Here is an 18,976-nt window from a genome sequence, read left to right on the forward strand (position 1 = left end):
ACAGGGGCCTTGTTCCAGCCCAGAAGCCAAGGAGGCTGGGGCAAAACCTCGCTACCTTAGTGAGGACCTGACTGCTTGTGGAGGTCCCAAGAGACCCCTAAACCAACTTCCCGTTTCCAGCAAAAGCCAACCATTCACAAGGAGAGCACGGGCATGATTGTCCTGACCTGCCTCTACTTATGTGCCGCGATGCACATCAGGAAGCCCCCGGGCAGTGGTGCATTTACGGCATGCGATGGGGGAGGGGGCGGAGGGCTGCTTCCAGCCTTGTTTCCAGAATTCCCCTTAGCTCCTCCCTCCCTCCTTCCTCCTATTGTTGACCAGTTGGGTTTTAATTATGTTTACCATGGACATTTTAAATGGCTGTATGACTTTACTGGATTGCCGTAAACTCTGCGCAGAGTCAGAGGCTGAACAAATCCTTGTCCTTGCAGACAATCCCTACTAGATACAGGCATCGCCAGAGGCTGTCCGGATTGTGTCAGAAGGGCTCAGCGCAGGATTTGCTGGGGCTTGCAAGAAATGCCCCAAGCAACAGGAAAACTCTTCCTTGAGTCAGAACCAAAAGGAAAGGCACGCTGGCAGCCGGTCTGTCGCAAGGAGAAAGGGATGAGTCGGCTACAGGGGATGGTGAGAAGGCAGAATGTCCTAATGTGCATTTCACGTCCGTCTTAGAGCTCTAAGAGAAAGAAATCCCAGCAGACCATCACTGTGCCACTGGGGGAAGGAGGGAGCTGCACTCGAGACAGGCACCTCGCTAACTCAAATACATCCCAATCTCCAGCGGCAAATGAGTAACATCCCGGCAGACCGGAGGACTAACTCTGATCTGGAGGACTAGTGAGGCCCAGAAGAGTGGGAAAAAACAGAGGAAGCCCCATGAAACCAGAGACTCGTCAGCTGGACATTTATACAGGGCAAGGTCCTCAAACCAGTTATTAACCGCATACTTGTGAGCAACCGGACAGACAGGAGCCAACAGGGGTTGGCCTCAAACAAGCCTAGCCTTATCTTCTTCCTTGACAGAGTTACTAAGTGAATGTCCGTGCGAGTGCCATGAACAGAGCATACCTTGACCTCAGCAAAGTACGATATCCTCATTAATAAAATGTGAAATGTGGACAGGATAATACAACCCATAATTGACCGCGCCCACAAAGGACCCGTCAATGCCTCCCCCTCAGCTTGGAGAGTAACATCAGACGGAGCACCACCGTTCCACGTTTTCTTAATGGCTCATATGAATGGGTTGAGAGGAGGAGGATCAAATTTGCAAATGACATGAAACAAGGAGTTGCAAATACTTTAGAAAAGAACAGAAGACATTTCAAAAAGATCAAGACAGGACTGTGAAGACTGGACTGAAATGAATAGGATGGAATTTAACAGGGAGAAATACAGAAACCGGCTTTAGTGTAAACCTTTCCAAGGCAGTATATAGGAAAATTTAAATCAGAAAGCATGACCATAGTAAGAACAGCAAAACTCTAAGAATGAAATGCTGCAACTATTAAAACCAAATGGCAAAATCCTCACTCTAATTCTAATTCAGTCCCAGGTGAAGACGAATAGGAAGAGGTTCAAAGCCTCCTCTGAAGGAGCCACCTTAAGTGGGGTAGTTGAGAGCCCCCTGCCCAAAGACCCTCTTACCAGTGGGCACAAACGGGGAGCCTGTGATGGCAGCCTCAGAAGTGAACAGTCAAAGGTCAAAACCCCTGGACCACGCCAGAGCTGCCACCCCCTGCCTTCCCATTCGTACTCCAGACCGTTAACTGGGGCTTCTTTTGGAAGCCTGCTAATGTTTCTCCCCAGCGCCTCCCCCTCAAATTTCCAAAATCCATTGTATAAATGAAGATGAACCTCAACAAGGACAAAGGCAAAGCCCCTCATTTGGGTAGGAAAAATCAAAGTCTGAAATCCAGGATGGAGGCGGCCACCCTGGGCTGCAGGGTGTGCAAAAAGGGTCTGGTGGACACAAGCAGAACCTGAGCCAACAGTGAGATGCAGCTGCAAAAAGGCTTCTCTGATGGTCATGCCAGAGGAACCACTGTTCCTCTCTCACTCTGCATCCGTCAGGCTGCGCTTTGCATATAATGAGTAGCTCTGGAAACCCAAATTTTAGGAAAGACCAGAGACTGTCCAGGTGACACAGGGCATGGGGGAAAAACTTATGAGGAACAGCTGGAGGTGTTAGGTAGGTTTAGAAGAGAAGGCTGTAGGAAGACCTGAGAGTTGCCTTCAAGTAGAAGACGGGGCAGAATTGTTCAGTTCTAAAAAGAGAGGACAAAAAGTAAGGGGTGTAACATCAAAAAGAATTTCCTAACAGCTGGAGCAGTCCAACAATGGCTTAGGCCGCCTCAGCAGATAGCGGCCTCTCCTTCATTGGAGGTGTTTAAGGAGCAGCTGGGCGGTCCTCTGGCAGGGATGCTGGCGTCCTGGATTCCTGCACTGGCCAGAGGGCAAGACTGTATGATCTCCAAGGTTTCTTCCAACCTTCCTGTTCTGTTTTCTAAGAAAATGCAGAAGAGATTGGTCGCAGAGGACTTCTGAGATTCCAGGCTGTGCACCCCAAGGCCAACGCCAAGAAGATGCTTCACCACGCACAAAGTCCCACCGGACAAAGCCACGAAGTATAAGGAATACCTTCTCCGTCAGCAAGTAAGAGTAAGGACGGCTGCCTCTTCGGTCTCCGGGAGCACCCTTGAGCCCTTTCTCAGCCCAAGTGGGGAGATTTGCGATGGTGGCAGCACAAGGGACACTTCCTCCAAAGCAGCGGAGAGTCGAGCACCCACAGCAGGGATCAGAGGAGCACGCGCATGTGTGTGCGCGCACGCTCACACACACGCACGCACACTCTGGGGGCACAGGCCAGGCCAGCCCTCGCTTTCACAATTAGACCAAGTCGACCCTGCCCCTTCCTTTCTGCACCCAGGCACTTTTGGATGGGCTTGTGGGAAGGCCTCACCGTCACAGAGCCCAGGAAACATAGCAAAACGAAAGCCGCGCAAGAGACTGGAAAAGAAGAGCGCCCCGCCCTTAGGGGAAGGGGACCAAAGGCTGGCTCCTCTTCCTCCCCCCAGGGCAGTCTCTAAGGGCCTTCCGGGGTCTCTCTGCCCCACATCTGCCTGCCTCAGGTCCCACCCACCCACACTGCGGGAGGAAAATGCCCCCCCCCATCGGCCAGGCTGGCCGCTCTTCACCCGGCTCGGCCCCACCGGGGCCTCCACGCCTGGGTGAAGCGGGGGCAAGGCCCCCTGGCAACTTTTAGCCTCTCAGCCCCAGAAGAACCTGAAAGCCCCAGCAGGGAAGCGCCTTCCCGGACAGGTGTCAATCTGCCCCCACCTTCCCTTCCAGGTGTTCCAGGCGATTAGTGGGGGGGGGGGGATGCAGGAGGGAAAGGGATTTCCCTTCGCATTAGTCTGATAAGCACAAGGGAACCAGTCCAATTTGGCAGCCTGGCACTGGGCCTTGGCACTCATCCTAACCCTCTGAGGTACTTTCAGGCAGAAATTCTTGTTCCAGGAAGGAATCTCTTCTGCCCGAACAAGTTTCTGTTGGCAGCCTGGGGGCAGGGGGGGGGCGGGTGTTGACTGCCCTGAAGTCTAACCCCCAAAGGGTAGCTGGCAGCCTTCCTTTTGACTTCCTGCCGACAACTGGTGCCATCCTGCCCAAGGCTCAAACAGCCGAAAGGCTCTTCCGAAGGGTTCCCTCATATCCGTGGAGGCCCAGGAGGCAGTCAAGGCCACTGCTGGAGCAGCCCCAGGTCTACTTTTTTCAAAGCACGGCCCCCCACCCCCCCAGCAGAGCTGGAGAGAGGAAGATGAAGTGCCTCTGAAGGTGAGACGCCAGGGCACGCCAGCTGGCAGGGCTTAAGCGTGCCGGGATTAACAAAACACAACTGCAGGGCCCAGATCGTCAGACAGTATGTGATGCCCAAGCAACGTGAGACCTGGTTTGCATAACCAGCAAGCCAGCATCTGCATCTCTTCGACACCCACCTGCCCGTTTCAGCCCAGTCAGGTGGGAGGCCACCACAGGCAGAAGGAGGCAGCCACACGAGGAGGGGCATCTCCCTGCGTGTTCTGTCCTAGGGTGGCGCCTTCTGGGGATGAGGCTGCAAGGGGGGGCACTCCGGGGGCTCTCAGGGCCTCCACAGCCTGGAGGGCCGAGGGCTGCCCCAGCTGGCTGCCTGGGCTGGGCCTGAGGTCCAGCAGGACAGGAGCGTGCTAGAGCCACCCAAATTCTCACCCAGGCTGAGACGTGCAGACCGCTTCCTGCTCACAAGGCATCCGCTTCTCCAGGCCGGATGCTTTGTAACACTGCATCAGAGCTGATTGCAAATGTTGCTGTGGATTTTCATACGTGGTCTGTTTGGTCTTCACTTAACCTTTCTAAGGCTTGTACTAATACAAATTCTCCCTCTCCACGTAAGCCCCAGCTAGAAATCTTGCACGTAACATGTAGCTTCATACATGTTCAGGCTACACGCACTTCTTAGCGTGTTCTTTTCTCCCACCAGCACCCAAGAGCCCCCCAGTGTACACAGAAAACTGTACAACGCCAGCACGAGCCGGCAGACCCGTGGCGGCCAGCACCAGGCCCACCACCAGCCCTCTTCTGCCACGGTGAAGGCCAGCCAAGGCCGGGGACCCCTGCCACAAAGGGACCGAGCCCCCCCCGAGACCGTACGATGAAAGCAAGACGGTGCTGGGAGAGGAGGTGTAACCAGAGCCCCAGAGAAAATGCCGCCCTGGACAACAGCTCTGCAGAACAAGCCATCCGCTGGTTCCCTTCAGGGCCAGGCCGCCCGAAGCCTCAAAAGGAGCAGTCGGCTCCCAAGGGTCCCCGTGGGGACAACCCTCCTCCCCACATGGACCTTCGTGGCATCAACCCCTGTCTTCCCACCCAGTGCCCAGGGTGTGGAGGGCAGAGGGAAGCGGAGAAGCGGGTGCAGACCAGCAAAGGGGGGTATGCAAGGCGTGAGTCTTCGCTCTGTCTGGCGGCCAAAGCTGTTGCTCAGCGGTGGAGGTGCTGGGAAGGGTGTGGGGAGACGCGGGTTCCAATCCCCCCTTGGCCACAGAAGCAGCTCCCCGGGGACTGTGGCCCAGCTGCACTCCCTCAGCCCAACCTACCCCACAGAGCAGTTGTTGAGGAAGGATAAGAGAGGGGAGCACCATGTGCTCTTGTGCAAAAGGCAGGATGTACATCAAAGCAACGAATGGTCATCAACAGAGCAGGGGGGAGCTGTGTGTCACCAGAGAGGCAAGGCAGCACTGTACTGCAGGCTTGGGGGGCGGTGTTTAAGAGCCACCCAGTCACCTGGCCTGCCCATTTTCTAAATGCATCATGTGTCCTTTTGAATCCTGGCTTGTATCAGTGTCCTCCAAGGAGCAAAGCCCAAAGCTGCATCCACAGAATCCTCCCTCAGGAATTAAAGATCAACCGGAGGGGCTGAGAACCTGTGTAGAGGGCCAGCGCCCTTGTGGGTGTGCCGTTTCTGGGTGAAGCGTTAACTCCTCAAGCCCATCCTCCGTCCATCTCTACCTCATTTACCCACACATGCATGGGAGCATGATATGGAAGGTTTGGGGTGCTACTGCCATCTGCCATGGTGGGTGACATAAGCATTCCAATACTGTTTTAGGAGGCACCACCAGCCCCTTTCCCTGGGAAGGGTCAGCACCACATCTGATGGAGAGGAGGGAGCTCTATGTATATCCCTGGAGTCCCTGGAAGGAAGGGGCGATGGAAACCTGAATAAACTAACAAACCCCAAAGCAGGGCTGGAGTGGGAAATCTGCGCCCCTCAGATGGTGCTGCGCTGAAACCCCCGCCAGGCTCGCCCCACACGGCCAGCAGCGTGAGCCTGGGAGAAGCATTTGGAAACAGCCACAGAGGCTCCAGAAAAGAGGCAGACTTTGAGCAGGGAGTCGCACGAGCAAGAGAAAGGTGGCCAGGTGGTCAGACTGTCTCCCACAAAGCCGGCTGTCGTTGGTCGTGATTGCGGTTTGGGATGGCGGCAACAGGTGCGTGGCTTCCCAGTTGGAAAAGGGCCCTGCCCTCGCTGGAAGCGCTGAATTCAAACTAAGATACCACAATGCCGAGCACGAGATTGTTTATTTGGGCCCAAGGCCAAAGAGGTAAAAGGAAAATACTACAAACTCAACCATGGTGAAATTTATACTGTAAAGCAGGACTGGGCTTAAACCTCAGAGTCAACTTTTCCACACGCACCCACCCCCCACACTGCCAATTCTTTCCCAGCAAGGGTGGTCGCGGGTACAAGTGTTAAGAATTTGAATCCGATGTAAGGAGGGTGACATAAAAGGTGCCCAGCCTACCCAGGCTGCTCCTTGGAAGAGGAATCCTTGTCAAAGGAGCCAGGAATAAGCCCCCCGACCCTGAAAGGCAGGGCATGGCCCTCCCGACAGGGAGACCCGCCCACCTCCTTGGCAGCCTCGCGAGAGGCAGTGCGGCATTTAGCCGGGCGAGGGAGAGCCCTCAGCAGCAGGTACCTCTGAGAGGAGTCCCAGAGAAACCCAGCAACCAGGGCAGGGGCGCTAGCAAAGCTCCTGGCAGCACAGCCTCGGGTCCTTCTGCTAAACTCGTTTTGCACGCCGGTGTCCCAAAAGCACCGTTTCAGAGCTTCGCTGACCTTTAAAGATCTCACAGATGCCACAATCAATGGTGAGCAGCCATATTCCCTCAGTGTTTTTTCCAGTGAGCTGATGGAGTCAGGAGGCCGCATACGTTTAACAAGACATACATACATACATATGCACATACACGCGCACACACACACCACCAGGAATGACGTGATGATCCGAGGTGAGGGGCTGAGCCTTCTGGACCGTATAAGTGTTAGATAACTCGTGTGTATTATCTATTTGTGTATTCTTCAAGCAGCACTTGGGACACAACAAGGTCCCCCCAAAACCACCCTTAGAAATTTAGACTGTTTTTTCCCTTTCTTCTTGCACTTTTTACTCGTTTCTATTCTCTTCCTTTAAGTTTAGTTTGTATTAGATTTTACTATTATAATCAAAATCCTTAATAAAAATTACACACACACACATATACAAATCATCAGCTGCCTCCTCTACATGGATGACATCAAGCTGAGCAAGACATCGACTCACTGATCCACCTGACACGGATCTACAGTGAGGACACTGGGATGTCATTCGGACTGGAGAAGTGTGGCTGGATGGTAGTAAAGAGAGGGAAGGTAGTCAAGACTGATGGGGTGGAACTACCAGCAGGCCACACAGAAGACATACAGACCAGCTACAAGTGCCTGGGTATCCCACAGTCACATGGGAACCACGATGAGGAGGCAAGGAAGACAGCAACGTCCAAGCACCTCCACTGGATAAGACAGGTCCTGAAGAGCCAGCTCAATGGGAAGAACAAGATCCACACCATCAACATGTACGCCCTGCCAGTCATCAGATATGCTGGTATAGTGAGCTGGCCAAAGGAGGACATGGAGGCTGCCAATGTGAAGACCCGGAAGCTCCTCACAATGTATGGAAGCTTCCATCCCAAGCCCAACACCCAGAGACTGTACACCAGCCTAAAGAGGGTGGACAGGGTCTGGTGAATGTCCAAGCCACTGTCCTGGATGAGACCCAGAGCATCCAGGAGTACATCAGTAAGATGGCACCCAAAGATGAGCTGCTGAGGTAGCTGACCTTGGGAAATCCTACCAGTGGCTGGAAAGGGCTGGACTAAAAGACAGCACTGAGGCACTGATCATAGCAGCACACGAACGGGCACTAAGCACCAGGTCCATAGAAGCAGGGGTCTACCACACTAGACAGGACCCAAGGTGCAGACTGTGCAGAGAGGCCTCAGAGACAGTCCAACACATAGTGGCAGGGTGTAAGATGCAGGCAGGAACAGCATACAGTGAACAGCACAACCAAGTAGCTGGTATTGTGTGCAGGAACATCTGCACAGTGTATGGGCTAGACCCTCCCAAGTCCAGATGGGAGACTCCACAGAAGGTCATGGAGAATAACACCACTAAGATCCCATGGAACTTCCAGATCCAGATGGGCAGGTAATGGCCAATCAACCAGACACTGTAGTAGTAGACAAGGACCAGAAGACAGCGGTGGTGATAGATGTAGTGGTGCCAAGTGACAGCAACATCAGGAAGAAGGAGCATGAGAAGCTAGAGAGGTACCAGGGACTGAAGGAGGAACTAGAGAGGATGTGGAAAGTGAAGGCCAAAGTGGTCCCAGTGATGGTAGGGGCACTCGGGGCTGTGACCCCCAAGCTAGGAGAGTGGCTCCAGCAGATCCCAGGAACAACATCAGAGCTCTCTGTCCAGAAGAGTGCAGTGCCAGGAACAGCTAAGATACTGCACAGAACCCTCAAACTCCCAGGCCTCTGGTAGAGGACCCATTGTTGAGGAAGACACAAACCACCCATAGGGGTGAGAAGGGAATTTTTTTTAAATAAAGAAATTTAGACTGTTTTTTTCCACAACCACAGAGAAGGTGAGCAATGGTTTTCCCAAAATCCCTGAAGGGCCAAGGTATCTCCACTGCAGGAAAAGTCCTGTTTCAGGGTTCAGACCATGCAGGGTCACTGAAAAACAGAACACAACAAAACCAGGAGAGGAAGGGGAGGTAGCTAAGGAAGTAATCTTGGGGTAATTTTCATCTCCTTGAAAGGGATTCAGTCAGGAGAGGAAGAACGAGGACTGAATGATTTAAACCAGACTTTCCAGATGGAGTCCTCCAGATGTGCCAAAGCCGGAGCTCCCAGAATCCCTGAAGGTAAGAGCAGTTGGGCAGCAGAAGCCCAGCAGGAGGGTGCCCTGCCCTCACCTCTGGGTGCTTTCCCGCGGATTCCTGACTGGGTGCAGGGCTGGACTTGGTGGCCTCGTGACCCCTTCCAGCTCCTTTTTTAAAAATAATTTTATTGAAGTTTTAAATAAACATAGAAAAAAACTAATACAGACTAAACTAGAAGGAAAAAGAGAAGTTCAGAAGGTGTGGAGAAAAGAAAAGAAAGAAGTAGAAGAGAAAAAAGACAGCAATAAAGCACTGGCTTCCAACCTTCATCACGCCCCTTCCAGCTCTACGCCTCAAGGGCAGGAACCAACCCTTCTCCTGGCATCTCCTCAACCCCTTTTGCTCTCGGGCTGCCCTAGATGCCTCTCACTCATATTTGCCAACACAAGGAATCCTTGTTCCTCCAGGAATATTCCCCCCCCCCCCCCGGATGAGGCTACCCAGCCCAGCAGCTCAGCTTTCCCCCTTGCCGCCTCCTGGCTGGCCTCACCAGGAGTCTCTTCTCCCCCCCTCGGGTTGCGGCTCTGGCCCAACAAGGAGCACACACACACACACACACTGAGCCCCATGCTGCGACCCAAGGAGCACCAAAGAGTTGCAGCCGCCTTACCAGTGCCAGGACCATGAGAACAGGCAATCATGACCAAAGTGCCCCAAGGGCACGCGGTGGGGGGGGGGGGGGAGATGCAGCAGCTTCTGAGCATGTTACAGGTGGTCAGGAAGGGAGTGCAATGCTCAGATGCCACACCAAAATTAAAAAAAGAAAAAACAAGGACAACCCAGTGAAAGAAATCCTAAATTGCTGCTCAGAACAATGGATCCACTTCTCCTACATTTGCATCCATTCTGCTTCCAAGGTTCAACAGAAGCTGCAGGGTTTGATGAGCCACCACAAAGAAATTCCATCCTGGTTTCCTGGTCCTGGGCTTGCCTGACCCCGGTCCTTTCTTTCCTTCTGTGGAACCAGGTTGAGGCCCCTTCTCCCCAAAAGAGGGATGGGCAAAGGCTGCCCTTGCAGAGCGCAGCAGGGCACTAGCCAGACAGAGGCGGGAGGCTTTGCTTTCCCCCTTTCTATCTTATTTCATTATCTGCTCTTTACGTTTATTTTCTTGCCCACGGTGCTATCTTGTAACAGAAAACTGCTTTTTCTTGGGTCTTTCATTAAACCCCAAAGACACAAAAGCACTTTACATTTTTGTTAACAGCTCCCCCCCTTTATTTATTATCTAATTACCCCCCCCACCTTTTATTCTCTCCCCCAGGCCAAATGCTGCCTTGAAATCAGCAGCAGCAGCTCCCAGGAATGTAAACAGATCTCGGAGGGCCTGAATGCAGAAGCCCTGGCATCTGTGGTGAGCAAAGAAGGCCGGAGTGCCATGGGGCACGTCCAAGGCCTCCTCAGACAGACACACACACACACACACACACCCCACCCCACCACCAAGGCCTCCCCAGAGGAGCCCAAGCTAGTCCTGGCAGAACCAAAGGCCATGGAACAGGCTGGGGGGCTGAGGCGGCTGCAAACCACAGGGGGTTAATGACACCCATCCTGCAAATCCAGAGGGAGCACCCAAGAGGGAGGACAAGGGTGCCACCTGGGGGGGGCCACTGGGGAAGACAGCGATCAGCTCAGAAGGAATATCAGTGAGCAGCAGGAGACCCGGCATCCTTGACGAGGGCCACGGAACCACTGGCAGTTATCCAAATGCCCCTGAGCTGCAGACCTGATTGTGCTGTGCATATGATTCCGGAAAATAGCCAGCTCAACAGCTCCAACAGTTTTAATTCAAAACGTGCCTTTGGAATCAGGAGGGGAAAGGATGATTTTTCAGGCCAGGAACTGGAGTCCCTTTGACTGCAAGGCCAAGTTGGACAGAGGGATGGAAGTGGAGGTCTCTAGAAGAAGCCTCACCCCCTTCCCTCTGAGGGGGGCTCCCAGTCCTCATTCCCGCAGCACCCCCTGCTGGCAGAAGACTGGGGAAAAGAGCCACCCAGGCAAAACATCCGGAGGCCGAGGAAGACTCACGCTGCCCGGCGGAAAAGCACATTCCGCCCTTGACGACTGAGCTATGTCCCCAGCAATAAAAGTTCAAACTTGCGTCAAGCTGCAGCTCTGAAACTTTAAAACAGACTCACTTCTTCAGAGGATGGAACTGGATTCTCCTGAATACTGAAATGGGGTGCTAATCAATCATAACCTTGGCTAGTTCTAGTGTCACTAAAACATTTTTACAGCCGTGATCTCTGAAGATCCCTTTCCAATATGGTTACTCTAAATGCATCTGAAAATGACATTGAACCTTCTTCTCCCCCTCAACAGGCATGCACACACACACACACGCACACACACCTGGCTCACCTCTCCTCTCTCTTAAAGATGCTGGTTGACGGTCCCCCAGAGATTTGGAGGGCACCAAACCGGGGAGGCTACTCTGCCGGCAGCGAGGAGCATGGCAATCGCATCTCATTCCCCTGGTGCATCAATTGCCAAGGCAAAGGTAAGACCTCGGACACGATGCTGAGAGAAGCTGCCGGATTCAATCACCAGCATCTCCATGATGACATCGTCTCAAATGGAGACAGACCCAAGAAGAGAAAATTCTAAATTGCCATGGCAGTCCTAAAGGAGACCCTGAAATGTCTTTCCCTGTTGGTTTCAAGAAAATGGCCTTGGTAATCCTGAATAAAAATGTACTGCCCCACCTTCAAGGAGGCATCCGGAACTGGAGATAAGAGAAGCTGAGATTATTATGAACAAAACTCATAAGCTTCCCCAAACTGAAAATAGGGATGGAGCGCTCAGCATGCATGCCTTTGATCGCAAGTGCAAAGAGAAGGACCGGGAACCCGCGAGGGAGCCATCTTCCTGGAGACCATCTTGAACAACACCTTGAGGCCTTGCTCTAGAAAGGCACACACAACTCACCCGGTACCGGTACACAAAGGTAGTAATATTCTGGTCTGCTAGTCCATACATTGGTTTTACAACCCAGCTGAATGTGGAGGACTGCATGTAAGCTCCATGTCTTGCCAGCTGTCCCAGTCCTAGACTGAAAAGTAGTTTTAAGGGTCAAGAGAGGTCCAGCTCTTGTTTTGGGTATGATATCTGCCATTGCACTGGAACCTATGAGTGACCCCGCCAGGTTGCTCGGGCACCTGTGACGGAACAGGGAAGAGCAAGCAGGCTTCCCATCTCTAAGCGTCGTGCCTCTTGAGGATTCCTCCTCTGACCGAGAGGAGAGCCAGAGAGGCCCCAGGGGAGTCTGCCAACTCATCACTTCCACAGAAGGATGACCCTGAGCCAAGGAAGGCTGCCAAAGATGTGGCAGCTGAGCCCCCCCGACCCTTGGAAGAGGGGCGTCGAGAGGGTGACCCATGAGATGCAGTGGTGCCAGCTAGAGACCAGGGATTTCCCCCACCTGCCTTAAATAGTTTTTTTAAATAACTTTATTAGATTTTTAAAATAAATACTAATATACATGCCAGTATGGGGGAGACCCATATTTTAGCAGAGAAGCACTCAGTGTACAGCTCTCATGAGACACGGGCAGTGGCAGCCTTAGTTCTGCTGTTCCACCCACCCACCCCCAGTTTTGTGGTGAACTCTGTACCCCAACTGTCAGAAATTTCCTCTCCTGACCTTTCGGGTCACTCCTAAGTATCTGTTACGTAACCCTGGCCTTACTTTCTCTGGTTCGAGTATCCGGATACCTTTACAGATGTGCTGCCAGCTTTGGGATGCACAGCAGGACCCGTCGGGAGAAAAGGCATGCAACATTTCCCAGCATTTGAGTGGCAAGCCATGCTCCCAAAAGGTATTGGGTGGGCCAGGACAAAAGGTAACTTTGATATTGTTTCATATACTGTAGGTGTAAATGTATTTTAAAATATTGCTAATGCTATACTCTCCAATTATGCATTTAATAATTTCCCCTTCTATCAGATGAAAAATTAGAATTTGGCCAAAAACATCTGGGTGTCCCTGAGGGCCGAGCCCAGTTGTGTGACTCTGATGTTGCACGATCATTGGGAACCCTCACCTGATGCCAGCGGGAGCCGGCCAAAAGTTGTCCTGCGCTCCCATGTAATTGCGCCAAAATAGGGGGTTTCTGCAATTGGTGGAGGGCCTGCCAACCCCTGTGGGGCCAGGGTGGGCACATAGGTGGGCATGGGGCAATCAGAACAACTGACTTCAACCCAAAGGAGGGGGGCGCCTCTGTGGCTGAGAAGAGGGGAAGAGCAAAGGCTTCAGGGGGTAGAGAGGGCTGGGCCGCAGGAGGAGAAGACGCCTCCCCAGCCACGGGCACTGCCTCTTCGGGTTGTCACAGTCAGAAGCAGATCCAGGGCAGTCGCGAGAAGGAGTCCCTTCTTCATGTGGCGCCCGGGCTCTGGAAGGGCCACAGGGCACGTTGGCAGAGAGGTGAATCTACCCCTGAAGAGACAAGAAATAAAAGGGGGGAGAGCGCAGCCAGGCTGCGGACACAAGCAGTCCCTTCCTCCAGACCCAGGCTCTGGACAAGCGCTGAGGACGTTCTACAGGCGGATGGCATTCTGCATAAGGGGTTCTTTCAGGGACAGCTTCTCTCACGAATTTAAATTTAGGTACTTCCATACTGCCATCGATCAGAAAAGAAATCAGAAATGTAACTGGACAAGGGTAAGGAGAACGGCAGCCATCTCCACTGAAGAACGCCATCGGCTGAAGGTTTGGGCTGCAGGGTGGAGACAAGAGTCTCTGGCTTGCCCCGAAAGGACCAGGGTTGAACGGTGCCACCTCAGTCACTTCCACCGCAAATTCTGGGGACCACCCAGATTGTCTGGTTCCCTGGCACACCCTCGCTCTTTCCAAACAAAGGGGAAAGCGTTTCCATGAGTCTGGCTAACTGATGGGGCTTGGCAGTTGATCGATGGTAACAAACCGTCTCTCTCTTCAAAAGCAGAACAGAGGCCGGCTTAATCCCACAGAAGCGGGGAAAAGTCCCAGCTCAGGCGATAAATCCACCTGTCTGCCTGAGAGACGTTAGCAGAGCAGAAGTCCAGCAGCGTATGGCCACGGGGATGTCTGAAGGAACTGCGCACGCCCTTCCTGAGTAAGAGGCAGATGACTGAGAAGACCGGGGGTGGGGTGGGGGGAGATACTTTCCAAAAAGACTCAGAGCCTCTGAAATGTGCTCCGCTACGTACCTTTTGGAATAACTGAGTGGCCACCAGGCTAAGGGGTCGCTGTTCCTCTGAATGGAGGCTGTCCGGGCCTCCCACCCCTCTGGAGCTCCAGCCCTGGAGAGGAAGGCGTGGCCTGGGGAGCACTTTAGCCAGGACCTGGAAAATCCTCTGGGATGAGGCGGGGGGGGGGGGGGCGGGGAGTCCTCCGCTCCTACACAGAACCGATTTCTTCCTCCCCTGCTTACTAATTCCACACTCTCAAACCCAGCCTCAGGACTCACCTCTTCTGGAGTACAAAGGAAAAGAGCTGCACTAAACCCCCAATCTACAGATTTTTCTTTTGGATCATCACAAGTTAAACTACCTTTCCAGTAAAAACCAAAAATGACCCCCCCCCCCATCTGCAGGCCTGCAAACTGTTCAAATTATTCTGGGGTGGGTCCTTGGCGGCCACAGTCCACGGCAGAGTGGGTCAGAGAACAGCCCGAAATTGCTCCTTAAGCAGGGAAAGACGCCGGGCAGAGGGGGCCGCCAGGCCAGTGGCTCTGGGCCAGCAGGACCTGCGAAGACCGTGGCCAAGCAACAGCAGAGGGGTAGCCCAGACACCAGCAGCACAGCCCAGGCCCCAGGAGCCCTTCCTGGATGGGCATTATTTCAGAGACTGCCAGATGGAAGCATGAGGGTACTGATACAGAATGGCGGGGAGGGGAGAGCTTCCTTGCCGGCCGGGCTGCCCCAGATGCTCCATCTGCCTCCACCAGGGAAGGCCCTCTTGGCCGCCCACCCTGGGAACCGGATTACCCAGCCCCTCCCTCGGCAGGAGATGCAGGAACCCTTAGACCTGCTTAAAGCATTACCCTTTCCCCCTTTTTGCATTTTCTTTTTAACCAAACAGTGTTTATCTCCTCCAGCCCTGAATGTTTGTATTTGGGGTATTTAAAGTGTGGGTGCCTGTTTACCTTTCCTTTTTCTATAAAGTTGGACTGTATCTCCGGTGAGGTTGGTTTACTGCCCGCAGAGGAGAAGGAAGAGCCGGAGCTTCCAGCTATATGACTCTGCGCCACATGGCCAGGGCTGCTGAAGTTGTTGGTTCATTGGTTCACTCATTTGCCTTTTAATAGCCAGGAAGGCAGCAGGGGTTCTGGGCACCCCCTCTCCCACACAGACCAGGGCCAGGAGGAGGATGTCTGGTGAGGCCCTCCCTAGCAGAGAGGTGGGAACCAGTTAAGTGGGGGGCGGAGGGTGGGGCTGGGCTATAAAAAACAGAGGGCTTCTGGGAGATGAGGGATGACCACCCCCCCGGCCTTCTACGCTACGGGGTCAGCTGGTCTGCTACAAGAATAATCTGGGACTATGTTCGGATGATTCCAAGAGTCAAGGTCTATGGGATTATTAGTTGGACTACACGCCTGGATTCAGGATTTGGAAGTCCAGTTCAGTAACCACAGACCTTTCGGCAGTAATAATAGCAATAGTGATAATAGCCACAATTAATAGTAATCATAATAATCCCAGAAGAAAGCCCTATGCGGTTTTCGTACACAGTTCACAACATCTGCTTCCAACCAGAAGAGCTGATATCAAATCTGATGTTTGGGACAAGTTCCCTGAAGGACCACGACAGCAGCACGCAACCGCTTGGCGTTAAAACCGGCTCTAGAGGGCAAGGGTAGCCTGCAGAGGAATGAGGGCTTCAGAGATACGGCTGACCGGAGAGGCTTCATTTTTGAGATCATGATGCTAGAAGACATAGACTGCAACTCACAAAAGCTGGGAAGCATTGTTGGCCGAAGCCTGTTGAACATGATCGGGACAGCTATGAACCAGATCCTCTGCAGCTGAAGAGGAGCAGCTCAACGTAGGAGGAGGCCTTTTTAGACAAGAACTATGCACTGTAGAAGTGAGAGAGAAATTTCAAAAGAGGTTGCTGTTGTGAGGAGGAAAACAAAGGGGATCCCCCCTTTCTGTTGAGGAAAGCAATAAAAATGCTGGAATCCCTGATATTAAGGGGTGCCAAAGCTCAGCGTGGTATGGAAGCTAGTCTAATGACAAAAAAGTTCCTAAATAAAAGGAGATACTAAAAACACAGCCACAGCTCCAAAGAAGCAAAAATGGAAGGGGGGAGGGGGAGGGGGAGGAGGCAAAAGCTGAACTGCTCGACCGTTTGGGGTCTGTCTCCTCTAAGAGGAGGACATCCCTTCCACTGGGCAGCTGGGAAGGAGCAGGACTTCAGCTCAGACTTCCTGAAAGCCACACCAGAGAATCTGTTGTGGACATAATCAGGAACCGTGACCACGGTGCTACTGTATTGAGCGTGTGTGCAAGCTGGAAACCGCTACAAGGGTGCAGTACAGTCACGGTTTACTACAAGAGGGGAAACTTCCTAGAAAATGAGGGGGCAGATGAAAAAAGAGACTGGAAATAATAATTACCAATTCACATTTTTCCTGTTGGCTAACTTAACTCTTAACGGAATAATACCATTGTAATGGTCTTTCACTGGAGGCTAAGGAAGACAATTTCTTGAGGTTTCGTGGGAAGCTTCCTGAAATTTCAGATGATACTTCTGCCAAAGCTCTGATCTTTGCTTGCCACAGGAAGTGGAAGGCAAAACTTTATGTGATCCCTCCTAAAGATCTTTGACGCACAGAGCTGTGTCAGTGTCCTGGTATTCTGAAGAACTGAGATCCACGGGGAGCCTTGGGAAGAAGAGACTTTGGGGGGAATACAATAGCACTCTTCAATTATCTGAAAGACATATGGAAGAAAGTCAAACCTGTTTCCACTGTTCCAGAGTGCAGAACTTGAATTAATAGATTCAAGCCATCTGTCAGGGATGCTTTAATTTAAAATTCTGTGCTGAGCAGGATGGCCTAAATTGGCCCAGTCCAACTTTAGGATTCTGCTAACTGCTATCGTGTTAACCAGTATTTAAAAGTTTATTTGGGGGATTTCTTGTCTGAAGGGTTTTATAGTATAATTGGAATTCTGGAACTGGAATTAGAGTTAAGCATTGGTATTATTTTAAATGCCTCATGAAAAAAAAGGCTGCATTCTGAGGAAACCCTGGAAATGAGGAGGAAGATTAATCTGAGACAAGTCTGCCAAGTAGCATACTTCTATTGCAGTCAGAGCCCACAACCTTGGCATCATCTGCTTGAGAGGAATCAAACGGCTGTCACTTTGCTGCGGCCTTGAAAGTAAGGAGACTCCGTCAAAATGCAAAGGGTTTTTTGTCTTGCAAGCCACCACTCTACCCAGCTGAGCAGCCACTTCTTGCGGATGGTTTAATCGGTTCTTCTGCATCTTGCAGAGGGTTGAACTAGACAATCCTCATGGCCCTTTCCAACCCCACAATTCTATGACTCTGTAAATTAGTCTATACTTTTGGCAGACAAGGTAATTATCACTTCGAGATGCAGTGAAAGATTAAAAGAACCACAGGGTAATTCTTACGCTCTTGATTCTCTCAGAAGCATGAATTTGGCTATGCTTTCTACCTGGCTAGCTTTGACTCAACAATCAAGTAGCCAGATAGATGATTGATAGATAGATAGATAGATAGATAGATAGATAGATAGATAGATAGATAGATAGATAGATAGATAGATAGATAATCTGGCTACTTGATTGTTGAGTCAAATATTTATTTATTTATTTATTTATTTCAAATTTCTGTCACCACCCGTCTCCACCAAAGGGGGAATCCAGTACCTTTTTTTTAGCAGAACCTCGTAATATATCTTGAAATTCTACCCATTTCAGGCTGAGATGGTTACTCCCTCATCAGACTGGAGCTACGCATCAAGACTGCAGGATTCAGTCTTGCTTCTAGTGGTCTTTATTTTTATTTATCTATCTATCAAATTTTTATCACCACCCATCTCCCCTCGCAACTTTATTTATGGCTTAGATAGAGGAAATGCTTTTCAAATCTGCATGACAACAAAGCTGGCTGGGACAGCTAATACTTGTAAAGACAGAAACAAAAATTAAGATGATTTTAATAGGCTGAGAACTGGGCTGAAAATAACAGGGTGGAACTTAGCAGAGAGAGATGCAGAGCAGAAGACCAGTTAAATGGAGAGGAGATGGAGCAACAGCCCTTGCGGAAGAGATACTGGAATGGTAGTTGTCAGCTAAGCGTGAATCGGCAGCACGACACGGCTGTCAGAATGCAAATGCAGTTCAGTCCGCAACACTGGAAGAACGGCTTCCAAATCACGGAAGCCAAGTGTGCCCCTTGATTCTGGGCTGATTCTGGGCTGGTCCAGCCCCACGACAAGATTTGAACCCAGTCCTGGACAAAACAGTTTAAGGAAGGTTGAGACTGAAGCTGGTTCCGGAAACCTGAAACCAGACTAGAACAAAATCTGATGAAAGGAGACTGAGGGAACCCAGTACGTGTAACTGCCCAGAGTAGCTGGGAGTCGGGCAGCATATAAACTAAGACGACGATGAGAACGATGGGGGTTACAATCACGTGGTTTAATCCCAGACAGGGTCTAACAAAGAACACCAGGCCTGACTGCAAGCGCACTCCAACAGAGTCCAAGCTTCTGCCGGGGATACGTTACGTTCGGCTCCTGCGTTGAGCCGCGGGCCCATCCCAAGGGTCCCAGCGACTCTTTCCGCCTTTGGGATCTTAGTCGTCGCTCAGACCTTCTGTCCGAATTCAGAGCGGGGCTTCGTCGCTGCATGAACACAACACGGCTCTGAGCTTTCCGGGATGTGCCGCTGCTCCCTCCAGGACAGTCAACATTTGGGGATCTGGCTCAGAAAGGCCAAACCCGCCTTGGTCCGGGATGGGGAGGCGGGGGCGGAGGAATGGGAAGAGAATGGAACCGATCCACCCGAGAGGGTTGATGAAGGTTTCGCCCCCTCCCTCCACGGCTCACAGGGCACATTCAGAATGCGAGCCCACGCCAGCCTTGGAAACCAGTGGTACTGCATCATCGTGGCAGCTGAGACAAAGCACGGTGTCTTTAATTAACAAAGATGGCTTG

The 18,976-nt window shown here is 51.9% G+C and overlaps 1 protein-coding gene across 1 annotated transcript in view; it reads right to left on the bottom strand.

Moving 5' to 3' along the window:
* Positions 1–18,976, bottom strand: part of EXOC6B (exocyst complex component 6B) — a 282,822-nt gene that overhangs the window by 29,178 nt on the left and 234,668 nt on the right. The gene's annotated exons all lie outside the window — the stretch shown is intronic.

Source organism: Candoia aspera, chromosome 8 (assembly GCF_035149785.1).
Source record: "Candoia aspera isolate rCanAsp1 chromosome 8, rCanAsp1.hap2, whole genome shotgun sequence".
NCBI lineage: Eukaryota > Metazoa > Chordata > Lepidosauria > Squamata > Boidae > Candoia > Candoia aspera.